The following is a 25273-nucleotide window of genomic DNA, read 5'->3' on the forward strand; positions in this document are numbered from 1 at the left end:
TCACTGTGTCACTGTAGTCCTTAAACCTTTAGCAGCCCCAGGGCTCAAAATATCAATTTGAATGGGACAGAAACATTTTGCTACCTATTAGAAAAGAAACGGCAACTGAGTAATCTTCTGTCTATTAAAAAATGTAATACTGAATGCAAAAATACATCTTTTGAAAGTGTCTCTAATGGTGCCGTTGATTTTCTTTTCCTTGGAGGAAATCTTGTAAGAAGTAGTACTAATTACTCAGAGAGTTCGAAAGTAGATGTCTTTTAAAGTATTAAAAGAGGCTGAAAATATGCCTGTTACTGCTGAGGCACAGGGATTCCCGCTTTGGGGGATGAAAGAAAATTAGCATCCAGCAATGCACAGATCAGAATCTTAACAGAGTTATGTAATACAGCCCATCATCCACACAAATCATTAGGCTGGTCCTGAGAAAATTCTGATGGTGATGAAGTTCACTGGGCTTTGAGTTATTTTATGGCGTCAACTCTGTAGATTTACTGATTATGTGAACAAGCTAGAATTGCAATATCACAGATGTATGTGTGGTTTATATGAACTGATGACGCAGATATAGCATCCTTTAATTACTTTGCCTTGGTCACCTCTCAGCCTTTAATCTGCCTTTATGGGGTAAGATAAGGCTGCTGCCCCAGTTTGATAGAGGCACAGAGAAGACATGGGCTAAATATTAAAGACAGTTCTGACCATAATGAACAGCATCACCTACTAGGGTTTATGTGCAGTGGGGTTACACACCTAGGTTTGGAGTGAGTTGCATTTAAGTTGAACCACTGAGCTGGGAGCTGCACTGAGCTAATCACTGAGAGGATGCAGAAGTCAGTGGTGCATTGTTTTGTGGCCCACTGTAACTGGATTAGCCTTAATACTTTGGCCAGGGTCACACACAACGTGTGACAGAGCAGGAGTTAAATGGAGATCTTTTCTTCATCTGCCAGCTGGTCCCTTGGGAGCGAACATCCACCGAAGGTGGCTTTTCCTTTTTAATTCAGGAAAAGCTTTTCCTCTGAGGAGTTTATGTCAAGTTTTATGGAACTGCAGGTGTCTTATAACTCTTTTGGAGGAGTTTCTGTTACCTTCCATACAGATAGGAGAAATCAGACTTTATTGGGATAACAGGATGGCGTGTCTTTGTGGACATCATTGAGTCCACTACACACACAAACACATGTGTGTAAAATCACAAACAAGACAGAAAACTGAGGTGTAAGATTCCGTAGGCAGAGCTCTCTGTGTGATCAATGAATATTCTTGCTTACGTGAAAGGAGTGTATAATGTGATTCATTCCCTCGCCTGCATGGCAATCTGCAGCAACAAGCAGTACTTCCACCTCTACCGCCCCACTCCATCTTCTGAAAATGTTTACAAGCCTACAGCGTTATCTGGGGTATGCATTTTTAATGTTCTACAAAGCTGTTAGAGTATTCTGTATGGGTTCAATTTGCATCTTTTTTTTTTTTTTTTTTTTTTTGAGGTCTAATTTTTTCAATTTGAAATCCATCCTCATTGTAAAAGTTTACGAATCATGTTTTATGATATTTTCACACAAAATTGTGCATAGAAATGCATAGAAAAGATGTTACATAAGAATTTAGACATAACTACATTTTAGAGGGTGTAAGAGTGGGAAAGCAGGCTCTATCTTCTGTGTCAAATAAGGGATCCATGAAGACTGCCTTGTTGCATGATTCTTTGGAAATTACAGTAATCATTACAGCATAAGTTAACATTTGTTACTCAGAAACACTGAGAGCTTTTCCAGGCAAGAAATGTACATAGGAATTCTTATTAGGTACATTTTAAAATTTGGGTAGCTGATAGCACTGCTGCTTTGTCTTTGGTTCAAGACCAGTGTGGGCTGGTCATGATGCAAAGTCGCAGTCCACTAGTGAATGTAACTGCATGATAAAGAGCCCATCTGTCACTTAATTCCTGCATTCGTGTTGACAATATGAAGAATACAAAGGGGATTAGTTAGCTGTGATGTCTTTATGGTTGACATTCACTGTCAGGGTGGCGGTTGAGGAATTGCCTGAATTTATGTAAATGTATTAATATTATTATTAGTTTCAGGGGTTACCTGAAGATAATAATCAAATGTACAATTAGCTGCATGGATGACTACTATCTCCATCCTTTCTTGCCAGAAGTTCTCTGGTGTTTTGCAGGCACATGTCTGCCTTTCCTCAGATTTGTCTGAACTATCTCTAGAATAGCTTTGACATTGACAAGATATCTATTTTAAGTCTTTATTGACTGGAAGCTTTTCTAAATATTAGTGTTGTGAACCTCAATGTGGGGACTGTGGAACAGGATAACTATTCAATTTATACTGTAGAAAGTGAGACAATATGACTTTCATCTTTGATTTCTTATATTGTCTTTCTAAATCAACTGTAAAATCAATACCAAAGAATGTTTTCAATATTTTTATAATTTCAATTTCAGCTTTACCTTAATGCATCAGAGTCTTCATACATTTATTTATAGGAGCTCTGGCAAGTCCATATGTGCTCTTATCCCATGTTGATGAAGGTCATCCCATAAGATGAAGGCCATCATACCAATAGACTAAGAAATACATGTTTGTGTGATACAGAGCATGGAGGTAACAGGGCCAGCTTGGCTACCCCAGTGCTGCATGCTCGTGTGGTCAGGGCTCAGTCACCAAGCCCTGCTCACTGAATGTGCAGTATCTGAGAAGGCAGGACTGCACCATATCAAACATGGTTTGTCACTGTGGGCTCAAAAATTCTAGAACACTGAGACGAACTTCTTCATTTTTAGTTTATTTGAATCTTACATTTAATCTCATGCTAGAAAGAAAATAATTAGCTTGAATAGTTTTCCATCCAATTAATCTATTCCTAAGTGGCAAATATTGTACCTGGAAACCAATTGATTATGAAATGTTTCCTCTGAGATGCATTTTCCTGTTAATTGTTGGGGCGATTAATTTTCTTACAGACATTTGTAGATCTTTCTGTCTAAAGTAGTTAGGGCAAGGAAAGCAAAAGGCACAGAAAAGAACCAGAGAAGACTATAATAAGAACTATAATAAGATGTTAAGATAATAACAGATTTAAAAAATATAGCATATGTACAACAATATATATGTATCATGCATTTTATAACATCTATATGAGGGAAACTCTCAAGAGTTTCACAAGATAGGACATCTTAGAATTAATCTCATATGCATATTCATTAAAAAGCAGTTTTACTTATGAACACATGGTATTTTTTCCATAGGGTTCTGGGCAGAGGAGAATTTGGCAGACAAACTCTCACAAGTCTCTATATGATGTGTTTTTCAAAATAATGTCTATTTCCCCCCCACCTCCTTGAGATGTATAGTTCGGAAATATATTGGCAGATTTTCAATAGGAAAAGCAAATGCAGCTTTGCAATTTTAATGCAATATCCAAAGTTTATCAAAATATTCAAAGAATTACTGTCCTGTCAGTTGAGTCTTCTCTGAAAAGCACAGAGCCAGTATAATGTTCTTCTATTTTTAAAACGTTTATTTCCAATTCTAAACATCTTCTAATATGAGAAAAACAATGCTGTTCTTCTAAACACTACTGCACATGGCTATATGGTTACAAATTTAATTTGAATTTCCCCAAAATTTCAAAGCTAGTTATACCCCTGACTTGGAATTTTATATCTGAATAACTTAATTTTTGGTAAGGTTGTTAGATACTCAGTGGACAACTGTACAATAAACCATTTTGAAATGTATTAATTATTCTTAATATTTATCAAAACCACCAGTAATACATTCCCATACTCTCACTGCTATCTGTATTTTATGTTAGAGTTACACTTACACGTTCATGGCATGCATACTGTCTATATGCAATTCTTTTTAATCCTTATAGATTGAATAAGGTTTGATTTTATGCACATTCAACACCAAGAACATGTGCTCTCTGACAGAGAGAGGGTGTGGGTGTATTCTACATTTGTTTTATGTATTTCAGTGAGATAAACCCCTGATTTAGTCCCTAAGAGTCTCAAAGAGAATTACAATGTCTTGATGAAAAAATACTATTTATTCAAAAATCAAGATTTTGTTCTCATGAATGACATGAAAATAAATCTTGTTTGCAGAGATTCTAAGCAGCAGATGATGAAGATTGTAGCTATCTCTAGTGCATGCACAGTTTCAAAAATGTAGCCTTCTGATCAAGCCTTTAGGTCAGTGGGCATCAGTAATTGTTTTGTAGAAGTGGTGTTTTTGCTCTTTACTTTAGGATACCAGTTTTGGCACACTCATTATGCTTATGTAACTCTCCTAGTAAATTATCTCCTATTCAGGGTTTTAAAGGATTAATCTTGTTTATGAAAAGAAGTGTTTCTGCTGCTGCTTGGATAAACCACAAATACGGATTCTACTCCACAATTGTAATCACAACTTGTAAACTTACTGAGAGCTGTCCTAATGAACAGCTAATGATAATCCAGATGCTTCCTTCAGCAATATAGCAATTAAGGAAGAATTAAGACCAGTCATCAGACAGGTGAAAACAGCTGTTAACCCAGGAGACTTACTTACTTGCAAGCATAGTTCTGTGTATATAGGTGTGCTGGCCAGCTGCGGTGAAAGATGACACCGATCTGCCTTTCGCTTGAGAGACTGAGTATTAATTTTTCCATAACAAAGATATGCAAGAAATGGAACTTTTGCAACTGGAGAAGAAATACTTGTGGTAGGGGAAGAGTAAAGAAAGCAAATATTTAGATGGAGACTAAGAGAAAAATCAGTATGTTTATTATGAAGATCCTTACAATGAAACATGAATTATACTGCTTGATTTGCAACCCTAATGCTCTTTTAATATTAAAAAAAAATAAAAATAAAAAAAATAAAAAGCATTGTTTTTTTCAGTATTGCCAGTTATATTAGTCTATATGTCCAACTAAAATTTTTGGTAGTAACAGTTAAAATATTGTACTCATGGATGTTACTAACATGTTGCTTGGCCATGTACCCTCATTCTGTAGCACTGGAGCTACGGATGAGTGGCAAGAGCTTTTCCCTCTCTTTAGGAGTCCTGCTTTTAGCTGGAGTGCCGAAGAGAGGGATTCCTGGGAGTATAGCAGGGATTTGGGTGTTCACTCGCCTGTGTGGGAGCAGGGCAGAACTGTATGCACTTGAGCTTTTCTTTGATTCTCTATTTCTGTATTTACCTTTTCTGTGGAGCTAAATCACAGGTGGGGTTGTTACCAGGGCAAATGATTACTGGGTGCTAAGAAAGCATTGCCAGAGCACTGCCAAAGAGTGAAATCGGAAGGTTGGTTAGTGGGTGGGAAGGAAGGACACACTGCTTTCCTTACAGTACAGGAGAGAGTTAATGATGAGGCTGTTGTAAGGTTCAGTGCCACAGCATGTATGAACCTCATGGCTGGCCTGAGAGACACACTAATCTTCCACTGCATGTAGACAAGCTGTTTGGACCTGCCTGCTGCCTTTCTCTAAAATCAGGGCAATTACCAGCTAAGGTGTGGAGTGCTGTAGGGAAGCCTAACCAGAGGCATTTTAGAGTCATCTCCCAAGGAAAAAGCAATCTGAAGATTGTTGTTGAATCATCTGGTTTAGAGGAAATGTTCCTAAATAATTTTTTTTTTCTGTTAAGTTCTGAGTCTGATTGTATGTTTTCCAAACCTATTGGAAAAGTAGCATTTTTGGTCTGTGAATGTGCAGAACTCTCCTGTTCTAAAATTAGAAAGTCGATTTTACTGTTAAGCCAGGGGAACAAGAAGCTCGACATGCCCTCTGAAATTAGCAATGAAACAAGCTGTATTGAACTCATCTATAGCTTTAAACCTTCAGGGCAGTGGTTGAAATCAAGATAGAAAATATTTCTCCAGGCTGTCACAGTTATTTTACAAGAGCAAAAAGAGGAGGGGGAGGAGGGAGTTGCTTTGGTCTAATTTCCAAATGAAATAACCACACAAGCTTTTAAAATCATCCAGAAGAGTAAGGGATACTTCAAATAGTCTACTATGTCAAGGTCCAATTTATTCTTCTGAATATCTATTTCTTAATGTTGACAAAGCTAAGACATTAAAGCCAGCACGCATGTGCTCCGTTAAAAGGTGCTGCTGCTCTAGAGGGCGGTGTTACTGGAGAAAAGGAATGCAGAGGGAGGGGAGGTCTTTCACACAGTAAAGACCTAGAAAAAAGGGTTAAGAAAGTACTTTAATGCTTTTGAATTTTGTGGACAGTATTTGGAAAGGATTTAACATTATGGTAAGTATGTAAAAATCTGTATCTTTTTGTTATAGCAGAAGCAAGTGTCATTTCAAAGGCTTGCTCTGAAAGGTGTTAAGAAGATATGAAGGCAGTTTGAATTCTCATAATCTTCAACCAAACTTGAGACTAGAGATGCAAGGTTTTGGTAAACCACAGAAACTTTCAGGGGAAAAAAAAAAGTGATGTGGGTACAAAGAAGTGTACTCAATATTGGCTGCTTTTTTCTCCCAAAGACCTGTAGAAAAATTTGGAAAGAAATTAGTGCAGCTGTATACCAAGCCTTAAGAATGATTTCTATGGCCAACAAAAATACAATATAAGTTATATGTATTTATACGTTATTAGGCAATTGCAGTTTCCACATATTGTAAATTAAATTCATCTTAAATTTGTGCTGTGCTAACCACACAATGAATTTGCATAACGATGTCAAGTTAACTTTTCAAGCATTTTTCTTCCTAAAATATGAGATTATTTTCTGTAGTTACATTAGGTCCTAATTTAGGTACTGTTTCAGAATTCTGTGGCTATTATTATTATTATTTTTTTTTTTTTGAGGGGGTTTTGTTTATACGTCAACAATATTCATGCTTTCTATTTTTAATGTAATATTCCTTCTATTATAGAGAGATGTAAACAGCTATGCATAGAGATATATTCAAGTACCTTAGTATGCTATGCAGAAAAAAAAAAACACTAATAATAAGTGTATCTGATTTTTTTTTTTTTTTACAAAAGAAAGAATTTATACCTATTGATGTCATAGAGTTGGCAGTACTTTAGAGGTGCTAACTCAATAATACATAATAATACATTTGTCATTTTTAATGAAGAGAAACCAGTAACTGCAGATAGGTCAATTTTTCCTGATTTTTTTTTTTTTCCCTTTGGGGAATAGGGGGAATTTTAGCCAGATTTTCTAAGGAAATGAGTCTAAGCTATCATGCTACCTATGTTTGTGTTTTAAATTTGACAGCAGTATAGCCTACTCAAAGATAGTTATATTCTTATATGTTACATGAAAACAGGCAGATGGTGGTAGAAAAAGACGTTAGAGTCCCCACATAGCTGAATTCAGTAGTTAATTATGGAAAAATCTTCAATAAGAGCTTGTACTTTCTGGGACATGAGAGTCAATCAGCTGCGAGACAGAGCTCTGTAGGATACTGGCTTTTACTTGTGCCATCCTCATGAAGCCTTTTTTCATGCTTATGCTATTTACAGAAAATCTTGCCTCCACAGTGAAGACCTGGCTTCAGTGCACAGCAGCTGTCAGTGTGGTAGTGTAGGGTTGAAATGGCCCTTTGTCAAAAATAAGATAGGCTGGATTTGAAGTTCAGTAAAGGTTCCACTTTAATGTATCCTAAAAGGGGGAAGGGAAAATATTACACAGAAATCCAGTACATGCCTAACCAAATTGTTAACAGTGCGAAGCTAGCAAACAGAAGCTGGGCTCTTGGGTGGAAACCACAGTGTAGCTTTTGCATTTCTCTGAGTGTAGGCTATGACCTATAATAATAATAATAGCTACATTTGTGCTTTAATTCAAGTGTCCCCAAACCTTTTGGGCTCTTTATCACCAGAATCCTTTCCTGAGCCAGGTACGTTGTGCTGGAATGTAAATAGTCCTAGTAAAACTGCAGCTGTGTTATGTGTGTAAAGTGCATCTGGGAAGGCTGCAGGCAAGGAACCAGACAGACAAATGGCCACAGAAAGCAATAACCAGACTCCTGTGGGAGCTCAGGGAGAAACGTGCCCTTGTAGCTGCTGCAGCGTGTTATACATTGAGTCCAGAGATCCACCTCGTCAAGGCAGGCTCCACACATTCACAGCAAACTGTAAGCCCTCACCTGAGTATGCCTGCATGTCATGGTTCCACCTTTACTGTGAGGAACCTAACCCTGTTTGCTTTAAAGGGCACTCCAACATAAGCTGTGGCATGAAGGGACACATTGCTACCTCCCTCTGACTCCAAAATCTAAACTAAATTTTCAGAGGCAGATGTCTTAGTAGGAGAAAAAGGAGTTAAAAGCTTCAAGGTTAAGAAATTCTGTCTCACCTTTCACATTATTGTTCAGAAGAATTAGTTTTAGAAGTTAATAAACCACATGCATTCACCTCATACAGCTATTTCCCTCCCTAAACAAATTGCTTTTATTGTCAAAACCACAAATTTAGGCATTGTGATCAATATCATCATTTTATGAGCTGTCTGTAAAGGGACTTGAAGATGCAGCTCTGCTTGATTTTCTAGGAATAAAGATTGATCAGCCCTATTACTTTTCCTGTATAGATCCTCAGTTGATTCACATACAGTATACAAAGAAAAACACTATCACCTCATCCCTCTTCAAAATCACATAGTCAATAGCTTTTCCTTGGTGCATTTCTGCAAACATTTGAGAGTACAACCCCAATTAATATGTCAAGAAGGGCAGAGAGGAGGAACATATTTGCTGTCAGGGTCTTTTCGCTGATAGGAAAAAATGTGATTTTAATTCCAAACTTTTCTTGGTTCATTTCACAAAAGGTATTGAGCTGAGACTGTTAGTTTTTACTCTTTCATGTTTTCTTTTACTGTTTTTAAATGAAGGCAAGAAAAACAAGAATGCAAGATGTTTACAAAAGGCTGTTGGTCCACAGCAGCTGTTGAATATTGTGAGGCATTTCGGGACAGTGTCATATGCTGTTCCCATTTTATCAGTCAGAAAAGGCAGGTTATTTTAAAGAAAATGAAGTCCTTGTATATACCACTGTCAGAGATTTTGCTGAACATTATTATATCCAATGGAAGATAAAAAAGGTGATGTATTTGCTGAGCTGAGTTACTTTCATTTATTATGTTAAATTGCCAAATACAAGTGCTGCCAGATTTATAACCCAGGTGTCATAACGTGCTTTTGCATGATGCAGGTCCCACACCATCCACAACTTACTTCAAACTTAAGTGAGCTAAGAAATGATGTTCCTGAAGTGCAGATTTGTGGTGTGTGTTTGTCTGTAAGATAATCTTCCCACTCTTCGTCTGCCATATTAAATCTATGTGCTCTTCAAGGCACAGACATCTTACACAGTGACACTTGCATGTTCTAAGATAATTTATTGATAGTTTTTCTAGGTACTACTCTTATCCAAAGAAGAGCACTGGTCATTTTGGGCTGGATATTTTCTTTGCACAATTTTTTTTCTTTTCTTTTCTTTGCATGAATCCGTAGGTTAGGTAGATATATAATAATATGAGGAAAACCAGAATGTTCAGGAAAGAAAATGACTGATCAGATGTATAGGGATAGTGCAGCAAATTGTAGAACAAGTTTTGCCAGATGAGGTTACAGGAAAGGGACTGGGACTCGGGCAGTGAGCGTGGCTCTGTCCTGAGGATGTGGTGTCACAGCACAGAGGGTGCTGGGGGTCACGAAGAGGTGGTGGGGATAGCTGTGCCAGCAGCAGCAGGAAGCTAGCAGCAGCACGCTTGGTGGGAACTCAGACAAATGTTGCCACATTCATGGCATACTTTTTTTTCCCATTTGAGAATGGGGACAGTAATGCTGTCTAGCTCATAAGGCTAGGATGATATAGTTAACTATTACATGCTTAGTGTATTTAAACACTTTAGAAAACCTAGGATAGAAGGTGTATAAAAACCAAATATGGAGATACAGGGGATATTCAGTAGCAAGCCTAACAGTCCTGCGCTCAACTATTGGTTTTCAATGAATCTTTTCCTTAGGTATGTTAACTCCTCTTTTATAGTCTGTCAGGAGACATTGTATTTAAGCTCTCAATGTTCAAGGTTCACTGACCTATAATCCTACTGAAATGGAGTGGAAAGCCCATGAAAATTTCACTGCATTTGCACTCAAGTGGCATATGGCCATGGTGTTAATTAAAAAAAAAAAAGTGATAGTCCTCCAGTCGCCATGGAGACTAAGCCTACTGAAAGGGGTGCGAGCATAAAATATTTTCAATGTTAGGTTGAAATACAGAGATCAAAAGTTGTTCTGGTTAAAATGCTGCGCAGATGTCAACATGCCAAATAGAATGATATGATATTTTGTACAAAGACTTTGCAAACCGTTTTGGATATGAGATTAAAAGAACGTTTCCTGCACCATTCCTGATGGGTTACTGGAATAGATCTTGAGGCATATTCTCTGTGCTTTTGTCAAATTTTTACCAGAAAGCATAACCCCAAAAGAATAATATCCACCCTGGCAAGATGGAATTCTTGTTTTATGGGGTACTATTCAAATTCTTTTAGAGGATCATAAAAACTAAATAAAAGAAGATCCAGCAGAAATTGAGATATTCCACGTGATTAAGATGTCTGGCTGGCAATGAAGCCTATAAAATAAGCTTTTCCAAATGCTTGCCTTAGGAAGGAAGAGTGAGAAAGAGAACTATATAAAAAAGTATTCCCAAAAATGGAATAGCAAACTATTGGTTTTATTGATAGCTAGTAAACACTGGTTTGGTGTTATTTTTCTGTCATTTGCAGAACAAGAAACCATAGCAATTGAAGCATTAACAAAAAATGAAGCTGGAAAAAAAAATCCATTACTGCTTAAATACAAAATGGACAGCAGGAAGGAATATAGAAGTAATACATTGTTAACATCCAATTCAGCATGTTTTGCATGGTATGGCAACAAATGCATACTAATGTGGGTTCTGGGATTGAAGAATCATTAATTTGAGTTTTTCTGTCTCAGATAATCACATCCTATAACAACATTTTAAGGTCAGAGGCATGATGGATTACACTCCTTCTGAAAAGAAAACCAGTCCTTCTGTAAACTACATTACTTCAGAAACTTGGTTTATTATGGATTTGTGTTCTGTATTTTTTCATCCTCATGCCCTTCTGCAGTACTGCTAATATTTATTATACATTCCCTAACATCCTCTTCCTTCCAGAATTTCCAGCTCCTCATCACGTTCCCTCATTACAAGCCAAACAAGCAGGTATCATCTCTTGTTCAGTTGACACTGACACCGTCAGAATGGGACTGACGGATAGATGGACATACAATATGCCTCTGTGAGATTCTTTCCATGGGAAATACAGGTTAAAAAAGAACAGAGCCATCTGGCTGTTCTTGGTTTGTAAGATTAGGACAGTTTATCTAGTCTTCAGTAGCTGATAGCTGGTTTCATTGATTTTTTACATACGTAGATCCGATGCCCTAAGTTCTGTAAAGATCTCTGATTTCATAGGCTAAAAGGGAAAGAAGAGAAGGTTTGAGAGGACAATGGTTGAGAGGTTGGTGCAGACGAGTCCTCTTATTATCAATCCAGTAGCATGCAAAGAGGATTTTTAATTCCTCATTTATTGAACAAACACAGTAGGAAGTTAAATATAAAATAAGATGCTTTGTTTTCTTGTTCTCTTTTGATCTGATTCTGAATTTGATTGAACAATGGTTGAGGGACTGAATCTTATCACTTTGTGATGGAGTCTTGCCAAAGATGTAATCAAAACAGGATTTGAATAATAGAGATTTTTCAATTTTATTCTTTTTTTACTATTATCCAAAAAATTATAAAAGGCCCTGCCATCTTGCTATCATTAGGCCATAGCTGAACAAATACATGGTTTGGAAAAGACTTGTAAGATGAAGAAGAAAATCCACACATAAAATACAAAAGTATATTTCATTCAGAATTGTTGTCTGCCTTGAAATCGGTTTCCTTTGTCAATAAACAACTGAACAGATGGAAAGGGTCTGAAACAAAGGGAAAATATTATCTAACAAAAACAGTTAGTGCTGTTATCCAGAAAGAGTGTTTAAGTAAAGGCAATCTTAATTTAAGGAAAATAAATGAAAAACTATCTCACAACATCTTTGCAGATGAATTAAAAAAAAAAAAGTGCCATTTTTGAATTTGGTTTTATGAAATGTACCAAACACAAAATGAAAGAGAAGATATTTCATAATATAGGTGCAGAGCTTATTTGCTGGCACTACCAAAATACAGATGGTTGTGATAGCTGTTACTGTGTCTCAGCAGCCAGTGCGGCATTTTTCCTGTCATGTTCTGTGTGGGAAATCTCACTAATAGACTGCTTTGCCTTGGCTGTTATTTTTGTTCCCTTGAGTCAAACTGACAGAGGATTCCTTGAGTTTCTCTATTTGCCTGGAATAACTTAGTAACAAGCTCTTTTTTTTTTTTTTCTTTCTTTTTTTTTTTTTTTTTCTTCCTGTTATGGATCCTATTTTGTATTTCTCTGGCCTTGTAATAGACTGGAATCAAGACACATCTCAGATTTAGGGGCTGAGTTTTTAAGCACCACTTTAGAAAGTAATCCTTTATTTTGCAGGGGCTGAAAAAGTACATCTATCTTTTACCTACCTATGTGATACATATTGGGTCAGTTTATTCTTCCCTATTATAAACTCTCTTTAATAAAAACTTGATGTGTAATTACTTTAATAACAGCAGCTAGGTCAAAGGAATTATTTAGTACCACCTCACAGTTAGTAGGAATTAAGACATTTAATTTTGAAGAGATTGTGTATGCATGCATTTTCCATTTCAAAAAGAATAATTAGTGCTATTGTTAAATTAATTGGGTTTATCTTTTGTCAGCTTTACATCCCAAAATGGTTGAAGAAACATAATAGTTAAAGCACTTTCTTTACTTAATCACCCCTGTGAGTGGAATGATGGTTGCTCAATTTTGGTGCACATGCAGCCTTTGGATCAATCGTAGTCCAGTCACTTTGATTTTTGTGATTAACATAATTTGAAAACGGAGACTGCACCTAATATGCACCTGAAAAAGCGTATGCACTCAACTTCTTGTTTGATTTCAATCATACAGCCAGTTTTTACTAAGCTTAATTTATTTTTTTCATTTAAACATTGGTTCTTGTTGGGCAGATTCAAATGGAATGTACTCTGAAAGTTAAAAGCCCTAGGCAAACCTCAGCTGGTCTAATTTTGGTGTGTGAGATTTCAGAATAGGAAGTTTTTCTTCCTCTCCCTGCCCTCTAAGGAAAACACACAAACAAATAAAAGCCCTTCTTTCACATAGATTAATACACAGAGCTCTTCAAAAAATACTTTGCTATGGTCACTTGTAATATTAATTTTTTTTGGTCAATTTTTGTGTCTGGGTGTTTAATTTCATTTAAAGGGCAGCATGAATAGCCACTGGTGTTTAATTTAGAAAGTATACAAATTCCTATTTCTCTCAGATAAATCCTAGTGAATGAAACATTTTTTACATGTAAGGGAAGTTGTGATTTCCACCCCACTTATAGACATGTTTTACGTAGAACATTCTATTTCTTCTCCTCTTGGGTCAATATCTAAAATTCCTTGTCAGGTAGTTAACTATACTAGGTGCATCAGATTAAAACATTTGAACAGTTTTTGGTCAGAGAACCAGCATTTAATGAATTAATTCAGTGTACATGTTCACTGGGAGCTTGGTACTCATTTTCTGCCTATCCAAAACGGCAGAAGCCTTTGCAAGGTCTTAATGCAAATGTTCTCCTGAAGCAGGCACTCATGTTGTTACATTCCTGGATGTGTTAGAACCTCTTTAATGACTCCAATGTTATGTTCATGTTTTCTCCTCTTTTCTATCTTGTTTAGAGAGCTTGGTGCTTAATAAGCCCCATTAAAATGTCAATTTATGACATGATATGAAGAAAATGTTGACTTAGTGTGATACTGCCTGTTCCTTGGAAATAATATCAGCCTTGGATCTTCTCTCTTCTGGGGCACATTGATAGCAGTTTCTCTGCCTTTTGGCCAGCAGAAATCATACAGAAGGAACTAAACTGTTTCTCTGCTGTGGAAAATTACTAGATGAAGACTCAAACAGTAGAGGAAAACAGTGCTTTTGAATTCAAGGGCTTTTAAACACAGTTATCCAGCTGCATTGCATTTTAGGGGTTCTTTAGGGACAGTTTAAAAAAGGAGGTAACGGTGGTGGTGAGTTGATACTGCTTTTGTTGCTTACAGCAGTGAGAGTGAGGTTTTACAAGTATTGAAACACTTCATGTGCTTCCCTCCCCCCCCCCCGCCCCCCCCCCCCCAGCTGGCTCCTTGAAACAGTAGTAATTCTCTGTAAAGCATAAGTATAAAGAAGTGTAATATATGTACACATCCCAGGGGACTAAGAATCAAGAAACTTGAGTTCCACTGAAATACTTTAGCTGTTACCACTGCAGAAGACAGAGAAAAGTCACCACACAAATTAAACATCCAGACAGTAAAAAATCTGGGAGAGAGGACTAACCAGAAATGTATTGCCAACTTGGAAAAGAACAGGAATGATCTCTGTCTTGGGAACAGGCTCACACCCAAACAGAATTTTGAATCTTGCTTTGACTTGTTTGTTATATCCATATTGATTTTACAGTTTTCCTAACAATTAATAGATAAGGTGCTTTTCTACCTCCACTCAGCATGTTATTTATCCTTCCTAGAAAAGGGTTATTAAATGCTGTCTCTTTTCTAGGCAAAATCCAATACATTTTCTGATCTCTGCTGTAAAACTGGGCCAAATGGATAGTGCAGAGGAGTCATCTGTCATGATTCCTTCTTAGTGTCTTGCAGGAAATTAGTAGCTGGGAAGAATATACCAAGTCTGAAAGATGGCATTTCCTTCTTTTGGCTAGACCTCAAAGAACACAGTCTCAAACAATAAAGTTTATATTGTGGAATTTGCAAATTCTTTCTTTCTGCCCCTGTTGTTTTGTTTTAAACAAATGGAAAGCCCTACAAGGTGTTCTGCTGTGTGAAATATTTTATGGAGATTTGGATAGAAAAACATACCACTTCAGTTCACCTTGGCACCATTTATTTTATTCAGTTTCAATTCATTAGTATGCACATACTTAGCCACCTCTTGATTACTCTTGCTACAATACAAGAGGAGTTGGGAGACTAGTCAGTGTAACTAATATCCATCTTGTAGGCAATAGATAAAACCATGGTAAAGCTAAAGAAAGAAGACTGAATACCCTCCACAGAGCATCACAGAGTGGTGTGGTGAGTCAAGGAGGCCTCTTTAGAGGACGTTTTAGAAGTGTGGATTTTATATAATTACTATACCGCTATTTTCACGTCTTGGCAACTTACTTCTGTAAGGCCAACACACATATATATCCCTCCCTTTACTCCCGATTCACTGAAGTATTTAAGCATAGTCTGAAATTTTACTGGTATCAGTAGGACTTGAACACTTGCTTCAAATTCACAATGATGTTTTCTTAAAACGTTTATTTAAAATTAATCTTTAGAGGAGTGGATTTAAGAGCTTGTTCTCAGTTAAGTTGGGGACAAACTGGAAAAAAAAAAGTAATATGAAATACAAGCTATAGAGTCATGGAAACAAGAACTTTATGTGAAGAGATACAGGCAAGGATCTTTAGCTACAGTAAGTCATTGGACATTGTTTGCTTAATAGGATAATACTAATTTACAGCAAAGGCTGGATTAAATATCAGTTGAGTCATTAGCCTCCCTTAGACTTACACAGGCTTTGGGCTGGATTGTTGCCTAGACTAGCACCATCGGGACAGGCAGCCTTGGAGCACTACAATTATGTAGGGTCTTACAGTAAACCTGACAAAGATTTTCTAAGGTGAGTAGTGATTTAGCCTGCATCAAATTTGTAGTTCACAACTTAGAAACTCGATACATATCATATTTTTAGAAATGCTTGAATATTATCTTCTGGAGGAAAGTGGGAAAAACAAAAAAAAAAAAATCAGACTGACACAATCAAATCAGGCATGTACAACATAAATTTCTTAATTTCTTTAAAAATATTCAATTCCAAATGATTTTTTTTTTTCCCCATGCTTTATCCAGTTTTTTTCCTTTCACTGCTGTTCAGCAGTGTACTGGGTCTGGCTGGAATGTTAACTTTCCGGCAGCAGCCCATACAGTGCTGTGCTCTGCACTTGTAGCTGGAACAGCAGTGTTATCACACCAGTGTTGTGTCTGCTGCTGAGCAGTGCTGGCACAGCATCGGGCCTCTCTCTAATCCTCCTAGGGGGTGGGCAAAAAGTGAGGAGAGAAACATCACCAGGGCAGCTGACCTAAACCAATCAAAGGGATATTCCATACCATGTGATGTCACACTCAGCAATAAAAGGTGGAAACAGGAAGAAGAGGGGAGGGGTGGGCTCTTGTGAAAACGTCAGTCGTTCTCCCGAACACCAGCTACGTGCATTGAGGCCCTGCTTCAAGGACGTGGTCAATCATCACTCATTTGTGGAAAGTAGAGAGTAATTTCTTTCCTCTGCACTTCCACATAGCCTTCATTTATTTTATTTGTTTGTTTTCCTCCCTTCTTTTTATTTTCCCTTTCCCCCTCCCTTTTCCCCTTTCCCTTTTTATTTCCTTTTAGTTAAATTGTTTAGTTCATAATAATCTTTATTTAATTATTATAATTATTTCCCTTTAGTTAAATTATCCTTATCTCAACCCGTGAGTTGTTCTTTGCTTTACTTCTCCCCCTCCTCATCTAAAAAGAGGGGGGAGTGAGAGAGCGGTTGTGGTATTTAGCTGCCCAGCACGGTAAAACCACTACCATCAGTGGTGGTACAGAACAGACAACGAGAAGAAAATTTCTCATCTGGTTCCAGAGTGACCAATAGGAGATAAATCTGTCAAGTCTTAGACCAAAGTATTGTGGCAGACTTTCTCACAGAGGAAATAATACCTCTAGGATAATGGTAAGAAAGCGGATCAGTCAACTTCAGAGTTGTGAAGTGACAGCTTTCTCAGCTGTTCTCAGAGGTTACTGCTTGGCAGGTTAATAAAGCTGGTTTTGAATTGGTGGACACAGGAAACTTAAACGTACTAACATAGAAAGAGGAAAAAAAATCCTGTCCACAATTATTTAAAAATGAGCAAGAGACTTTGCATTGTGAAGGTCACCAGCACTGGCTGAATTGCTTGACAACAGTAGTTGTCAGTCTCTGGAGATCAACATATTTTAGATTCAGACTGATAGTTAGATAATGCTGCATTTAACATATTGGGGTATTTGCAGTTTTTTAATAGTAAGCTCAATAACACAGGCATTTATTTCATAGAGAAAGTTTATGCCAGTCTGGTCTAACAGCCAACTGAGCTGATTAAAGTTTGGCAGACCCTATTGACATTTCTAATACAGAAATCACTACCACAGTATTTTTCCTGCTTAAAGCAACAAGAGTAAGAATGGTGAAGAAATAAAACCTTAAGAGAGAGAAAGAAACAGTTGACAGCAGCTTTTAATTTCCTACATTTAATCAGTAATGCTCAGCTTTTGCCACCACTGTAACATATAAAACAATAATGTTGGTAATATATTCATTACCTGTCGTTTACTTGAGTGCCCACTAATTAGGAACATGCAGAGGTGAACTTATGCATAATGTTGTAAGAAGAGGGTGGAGAGTCTATGGAGAGTACTATGTCTCAGTCACAATAAAATAATTCCATGGCAAATTTATTCTAAACCTTCTAATTGGCTTATTGACTTAGATTTTCTGGTCTTATTCATATTGCAGATTTCCCAGTGGGAGTCTCATAGTTTGGGTCATCATGTGTTACTTGCTGTGTAAACCACTGCTCAGTGTGTATTGTACAAACCCTAATCCATAGTGACTCTACAAAAATAGTCCCTAACCTCAAAGCTTGCTGCTCAGCTCTGAAGTGCCCCAGTATCAATCACGGTGACTAAGCATAGGAATGGAAAGGCAGTATGAATACCGGATTTGACTTTATAATCTAGAGATGAAAGGATACTTTATGTCCATATTTACCTCTAAGTAAATTAGATGCAGGGGTCATTTAGTTAATCCTTATCACATTACAATGAAAACTGGATTATTAATTGCCCGATAATATTAATTCTGAACTCATTTATAGTACTTTTCATCTCAGATTTTCCAACTATTTTATTAGTGCAAGAAAATCAAATCTCAGTCCATTAACAATAAAATGTACTCGTCCAGCATATTTTGGTGGTGCAAAACTGATTGTTTACTTTGATAGCTAAGAGAGCATCCAGTAGACCAGAAAACTTGGGGAGTGACTCTCTAATGGATCAGGAAATGCTATGACTCCATGTATTACATCTGAAATATTTTGGAATTGTGGACAGATGTTCTTGCATCTAGTTGAAATTCTTGAACAGGAAAAACAAATGATATCATAGGATTTAGTCTAAATAACATAAATAAAGTGCATTAAAAACAAACAAGCAAACAAAATAAACCACAAACAGATGCAGTGTATGTAAAAAGATACATTATCTATTTTAATTCAATTTTGAGCAACTAGTTTTAATTCCTGGACAGTGTGACCATATTTAGAGGACCTAAAGTTACAAATAGGCTCTGAAGCCATTTAATTTCAAGAGCTAAATCAGAATTCAGAGTTTTAGAAGATATTCCTATGCCTGTTTTTACTCTTATCTACCTTATGGTAGCCATTTTGATGTTTATTTGGCTAATGAGGCCATCTCATGGTGACCACTTAGATTTTTAGAACCTGCTGCTTTTAGATTTTTTCTTTTATTAACTCAGGAATATTTTGAAGTTGTATCCTCATCCTCTTTAGAGTCTTACCTTAGAAACTCTCCAAGCTCGCCAGCGGATTATGTAGCTTGTGAGTCTATCTAGATCCATGCTCTCATCCTACCCTGTATCATTCCTATGCTTCCCTAGATGTCTGTGTGCAGTCTTGCTCTGTTCTTTTATAATCGCATTGCAGCCTCCTGGGGTCAGGAACCATCTGTTGCACTGTTTTTCCTACCATATCTACCAATCTCTAGTATCATGTTCTGCATGACCTCTTCTGAAAAAATGAATAAGTATGTGTATGTCCAGTTGTGCAGAACTTAGGTACCCATGTTGCTTGGGTATCCTTCTGGGAGTCTTTGTTGATGAGAAGAGTTTTAAGAGCAACATTCATCAGATGTTTTGCTCTGCTTCTAATCTTGCTGCAGTGAATGGAAGGACTTGGTGTTAAATTTAGCTTTGGCTTTATCTATATTTGGTATTTCTCCATCATTTGTTAAGTCTTTATTTGCCCTAAAATAAATAGCATAGAAATGAAGGCCTGCAGAAGAAAGGCTAGGTTTGTAAAGTACAGCAGTATTTATTGCCCTGTCCCTCCCAAGTGTCTGCCTTCCCTCTACTCTAAAGCTGTGTCGGGACCACGAAAATGAGGAAAAGAATGTATGAGTTCTCCAGAGGTCTGTCTCACACGTGGTACTTATTACCTCCAAGCCAACCCCTGGCTGCCTCTTCTGCTGCTGTATATTTATGATCAAAAAGTACTTCAATCGTTTCTAGATAACTTCATAATAAAGTTGTGCTGTCCAAATACTCTGTGTAATGCATGAAGATTTATGTACCTCAGATGTGCATGCTGCAGACAGACAGAAGTAACCTTGAAAATCTTCCCTTAAAATTTATACCTTTTGGCAAATACCTATGTCAATAAACCTTACAGAACTGGCAGACTGCATATTTGAAGTTATCTTTCCATCTGAAGGTGGACCAGTTTTCTGTGCTACTGACCTCTTCCATTGGATGAACTGCTGTACTAGTGTTATCTGACAGTTTATGTGAAAAAGTGATTTTTCAATGTGCACGGTTTAGCACTCTGTAGCACATCTCCTAGCTTGGAAATTGAGTTGTGTACAAAAGATGCAAAAATCAAATCTAAAAATATATTCAAGTGTCAGACTAAATTAAAATTCATGCTTCATTAAACAAGTGCAGTACAAATAAAAGAGGTCCTGGTAGAAGCAGAGCTGCTGCTTCTATTTTATGTTTTAGAAAACTGGGACTGTAGAACCTCAAATCCCTTCACAAATGCCCATGGTATTGGGTTCATGGTATTGAACATTATGGTTAGCTCTTATGACGTTTCAGTATAATTTCTAGTTTGCCAGAATACCTGATTTTGCTTTTACAGCAGTCATTATTGCATATCTTCAAACCGACTTTAGGCTTTATACATTCCCTTTATACTAGATCTTCCATTTCCTTCCTATGAGTTAAAATAGATGCCAGATGCTGTAGCACACCTGTGATGGCAAACTGTTACTCTCACATGATATATAAAGTACAACTTTGGTCAGCTGGCGTGTATATAACGTGAATGTACACAGCATATGCAGCTTCTGTGACTGGTTAGATTCAGTGTAGGTACGGCAAGTAGCACATATATGGCCGTGCTGTTTTCTTTCTGCCTTTTCACATTTAGTGCTCAGCCATACTTTTAAAAGGGATTTTAGAGAAACAGATTTTTGGTATCAGATCCTCAGAGATGATGTCCACTGGTGAGCGGACACACTGAAGGCTGGATAGGTTTCCTGTGTGCTAACACCCGTGATAACTTATTTTATTGCCTCTGTGAATTCCAATATGCATTGTCACTGCTCTTTGTGAAATATTGCAATGATCTGAGGCCAGGGCAAGTTTTCTAAGGAAAATGATAATGTTCTTCTTGCTTTATTTTAATTAGTATTTTTGTGGAAGTGAGAAATTTGCTGATTTATGTAACTCTCTAAACCAGGGCAGTAAACTTCAGAGTAATTTATTTCTTGGCATATATATTGCAGTGATTTTGAATACTCTTTGCAGCAGTTGCAATTTTATTTATTTATTTATTTATTTATTTATTTAGAACAAAATTCCTCAAACAGTGGAATTTCACAAAGTCATCACTGGTTCATGCACTTCACATTTATTTGTTATTTTTGCAACCATATCTACGAATTCTTACTAGTTGTTTCATGCAGGTATGGACATTTTATATGCTGTGCTGAAGTATTTTTATGGATTGTTTTAAGAGTAAGGTTTTAACCAGTTTAAGAAAAAAAAAAGACAATTTTAAATAGTTATGATTACTGAGGAACATCTTTCTGCACGTGAATATATTTCATGAACAGGTGAAGTTAAAACTTGACTTTTAGCAACTAGAAACAACCCAACATGAATCTCTCATAGTTTAGTACATTCCTAGACCACTGTAGCATTTTTTCTTACAATTCATTCTTCTAATACATTAATCAGTCTAAATAGGAAAGCAAATGGAATTACTTTGGTGATAGATTGATCAAGAGCCTGAGAAAACCAACAAACCTCATGGTGAATATATTCCAACTGCCAATACTGTGTAGTAATTCTGTGCTCAGAAGTTAACTGTGAAGCTCCAGACATCTCCACCAAAGCCATCTGGAAAATAACCTGCTACTCTCTTGCATTATCGTCAAACTCATGTGCAGAGTTGTCGTGGTTTAACCTGGCTGGCAGCTAAACACCACACAGCCGTTTGCTCACCCTCTCCCCTCCCTCTCTGGGATGGGAGAGAGAAATGGGAAAGTGAAGCCCATGAGCTGAGATAAAGACAGTTTATTAAGACAGGAAAATAATAATAACAACAACAATAATAATAACAATAATGATGATAATAGTACTACTACTAATAATGTGTACAAACAAGTGATGCACAATGCAATTGCTCGCCACCCGCTGACTGATGCCCAGCCTAACCCCGAGTAGTACAGCCCCCCTCCCCCAGCTAGCCACCCCTATATATTGTTTAGCATGACATCAGATGGTATGGAATACCCCTTTGGCTAGTTTGGGTCATCTGTCCTGAGTCTGTCCCCTCCCAGATCCTGTTGCACCCCCAGCCTGCCCGTTGTCAGGACAGAGCAAGAAGTTGAGACGTCTTTGGCTTGGTGTAAGCACTGCTCTGCAACAATTAAAACATTGGTGTGTTATCAGCACTCTTCTCATCCTAAGCCAAAACATAGCATTCTACCAGCTACTAGGAAGAAAATTAACTCTGTTCTAACTGAAACCAGGACAAGAGTCTTTACCTATATAGACTTAATAGTTGTCCCTGAACATGGTTGATTCCTATCCCTGGTATGTGTCACTAGGAGTTAGGGGAGGAGGCTACTTTTGGGTTCCTGTCTGCAATTTCAGCTGCTTTGAATTACTGTCTACCTTAAAAGGTACTTTTCCTCTCAGGATTGGGACCTTGACTCTGATAAAGAAAATATTAATATTTGAAATATATAAAAGAAGTTATAAAATGTAGTATGCCCTGAACATAAATTCCCAGTGTCTTAACTAGAAATTCAAATGTTTATGCTCAGTCATCTGCTTCAGCTCTCTCTCTCCTGATGTTCATTTAATGTTTCTTGCTGGGCTTTACTTATTCTTATGTTTCTGTGTGTAGATGGAAGGATTTGTTTATCATGAATGTAAACTCTGTAAATATAAGGAGCTCAAAAGTGCTCTTCAGTAATACCAAACAAGATTAAAGCCACAGAGCAAATAAAGAGGTGCATGAGGACATTTTACACACCATCATAGCAGTAGCAATGATGCTAAAGAACAGATGACCAGGCCATGTGGAAAGCATGCCTTGCTGAGGTACACAATATTGTATCTGAAAACAGCCTCAGAAAGTGAATATGAATTTCTGATAAGCAGTGAGTCTCCCACACTGGAGTTTTCTTCTTCCCATGTTCAGGCTGTTCCTAATTATCAGCCCATCTGAGCATTGCATAATATTTCATGGGGTTATCACTGTATCTCCTTTGTCAGGTAGGGAAATACAAATGGGGCCCAGAAAGACTCCATGATATGTCCACTATCACAGGAAATCTGAGGTTTTCCGATTTAATAGCAGAATGATGCAAGACCTAAAGCTGAACGCAAAGGTTACTGACTTACAGATTCCAAATTTAATGCCTCTTAAAAACACTTCTGCTTTGAAAATTGACCCCCTAATATTAGCATTCCATGAATCCGTATTTATTATTGAGTTACTAGCTCCATTTTCAAAGGTGAAAATTATTTTTCAAGTGCAAGACCGTGGACAACAGTATGGATAGAACTGTGAGAGATCTAATAAATAATGTAATTGATGAATTTGGCCACAGATTTCAAAAGTTGTGGATAAGAAATTAAACGTGTAATTTAAAAATAATTTAAAGCCTAACATTGCAGGAAAAAAAAATATATAAAAAAATAATGTCTTCATAATGGTGATGGCAACACCAGAAACTAGTAAAAAGAAATGTTTGGATATAATGAATTTCTATGTCCCATTAGTCTTCACCTTATGTGTCCAATTTATCTTGTTCTTCCATTGTCCTTGGTGGGCTGTCACAAATGGGAAAATAGGAGGCATAGTTCCCTCTAGTGTACAACTGCTGCAGGAGTCAGAGATGAAGTGTTTTGCAGACATTTGCTCATTGGGAAAACATGATTATATGGTGCTCATTACATTTTCTAAAAGTTGGCCTCAGCATCATATTCTCTCAATATATCAGCCAGTAGGAACCTTCTCTGGCAATGCCCTATATCCATCATGAGGTCTTATACTGCCTATGAGGATAATTTTTCTCCAGTCTAGTTCTGTTGGCTCATAGGAGTTTGGAAAAGATTTTTCAGGGTTTCCTTTCTTTATCCCTGTAATTGCAGTGTAATTGATGTGGAGCACTTTTAATTTGCCTGTAGATTCTGAAGAGTGTTTACATGACGCATTAGTGTTTTAGTATAGCTAAGATTTGTAATAATTCCTGGTACGAAACATTTCACACTGATCTGTTAATGAGGATGCACCACTGGATTTGAATACCACCAGACCTGAGGCATGTTCCCCTCCCTATGTGGCATTCATCTACCCCAGAAAATAAGAAACATTATTGCTTGTCTAGAAGAGAGACTTGTATATGTAATTTTATGGTAGGAGTCCTTCAGCAGCATTGGAGTCTTGATGTTTGTCTCAATGCTAATTCCCACTTGGTTCCTGGCTGCTTGTACTCATGCTGTGCTGGGACCAGCCTCTCTGCCTCCACTCCCATATCAGGGACATGTGCTGAGAGCCCAAACAATGAACTGATCTGTGTTAAAAATAACCTATTTTTGGTAACCTTTTTGTTATTCAGAGTGGCAACTTGTATCATGAACCTACACCTGGAGGCTCGGAGAAGCAGAAAGATTTTGCCCACAGGGAGCCCAGCCAGGGTATGCCAGGTCTGGCTGTGAGGTTGGCCTAAATTCCCTCCCACTGCTTCGTGTTCACAGGTTCTGCACAACTCTCTGGGGCCACTCAGTGAAGAGGGTCACAAAAAGGATGACATTAATAGTAATCCTTCAGAAAAGGACACCAACAGTGATCATTTCAGTTGTCTGGTTTGAAAGATGGCCCCAGCAGCAATGTCTCTTGAAACACCACCGTGAGACAAGGCAGGGAATTGCATTTAGGTCTCCTCGGTTCTAGAGTACTACACAATTAACTACCAATGCCTTACCTCCTGTTTGTGACAGTGTTGGACATTGACCTGTTTTGTACACAGAAGTGGGGAGATGCAGAATGCTCCCCAATTGCTGTCTGTAATCATATAAGTCTTTGCTGAATCCAGTAGGGTCAACCTAGCTTCAGTGCCGTACCGCTCTTAGGCTTGCTGTTACACAAAGCTTGGACATAAAAATGTGCTTAACCAGAGGCATGCTTTTTTCCCAGAGGAGATTGACTTAAGCATGTAATTTTAAACTACTTATTGCATTAATACCTTCTTAAGTTGAAAATATTTACATTGCTTAAACAGTTGCTTAAAATCTTTTTTGGCTTTTCTACATAATGAATGGGAGAGAATTTAGCAGGAGGTAATCTGTTGAAGAGGATGTAGGAAGTCTGTGGCAAGGCCTGGAGCAGAATCAATTTTTGCTGATGCTTATTTCCCTACTTAGTTACAATTCCCCCTTTCTTAGGGGGGCAAAAGCAAACCTGGCACCTCATCAGTGCAGAGCGCTTCCACTTTGCTGGCACAGGAACAAGCCTAGGTAGTGAAGAGCTGACGTCCTTCCAGAGAGTGTTTATAATAAAGCATTTTTTCTACAGCAACAATTGGCATAGACTTGTAGGCACTTTTGCAATGCTTTGCTGTGACAGGTAGTGAAGTCCTGCTGGGATGCAGCAAATTCTCCCCTGCATTT

General features: G+C 37.5%; 1 protein-coding gene across 8 annotated transcripts in view; it reads left to right on the forward strand.

Moving 5' to 3' along the window:
- TMEM132D (transmembrane protein 132D) overlaps positions 1-25273 on the forward strand; it is a 327315-nt gene that overhangs the window by 185730 nt on the left and 116312 nt on the right. Inside the window, exon 1 of one of the 8 annotated variants that reach the window (XM_013098101.5) lies at positions 6138-6275. The exons of the other annotated variants lie outside the window; for them this stretch is intronic. The gene's annotated coding sequence lies outside the window, so the exon portion shown is untranslated. Of the gene's footprint in view, positions 1-6137; positions 6276-25273 lie in introns of those variants that run through there. 8 annotated transcript variants of the gene reach the window in all.

The sequence above is a fragment of the Anas platyrhynchos genome, chromosome 16, assembly GCF_047663525.1.
Source record: "Anas platyrhynchos isolate ZD024472 breed Pekin duck chromosome 16, IASCAAS_PekinDuck_T2T, whole genome shotgun sequence".
Classification (NCBI taxonomy): Eukaryota; Metazoa; Chordata; class Aves; order Anseriformes; family Anatidae; genus Anas; species Anas platyrhynchos.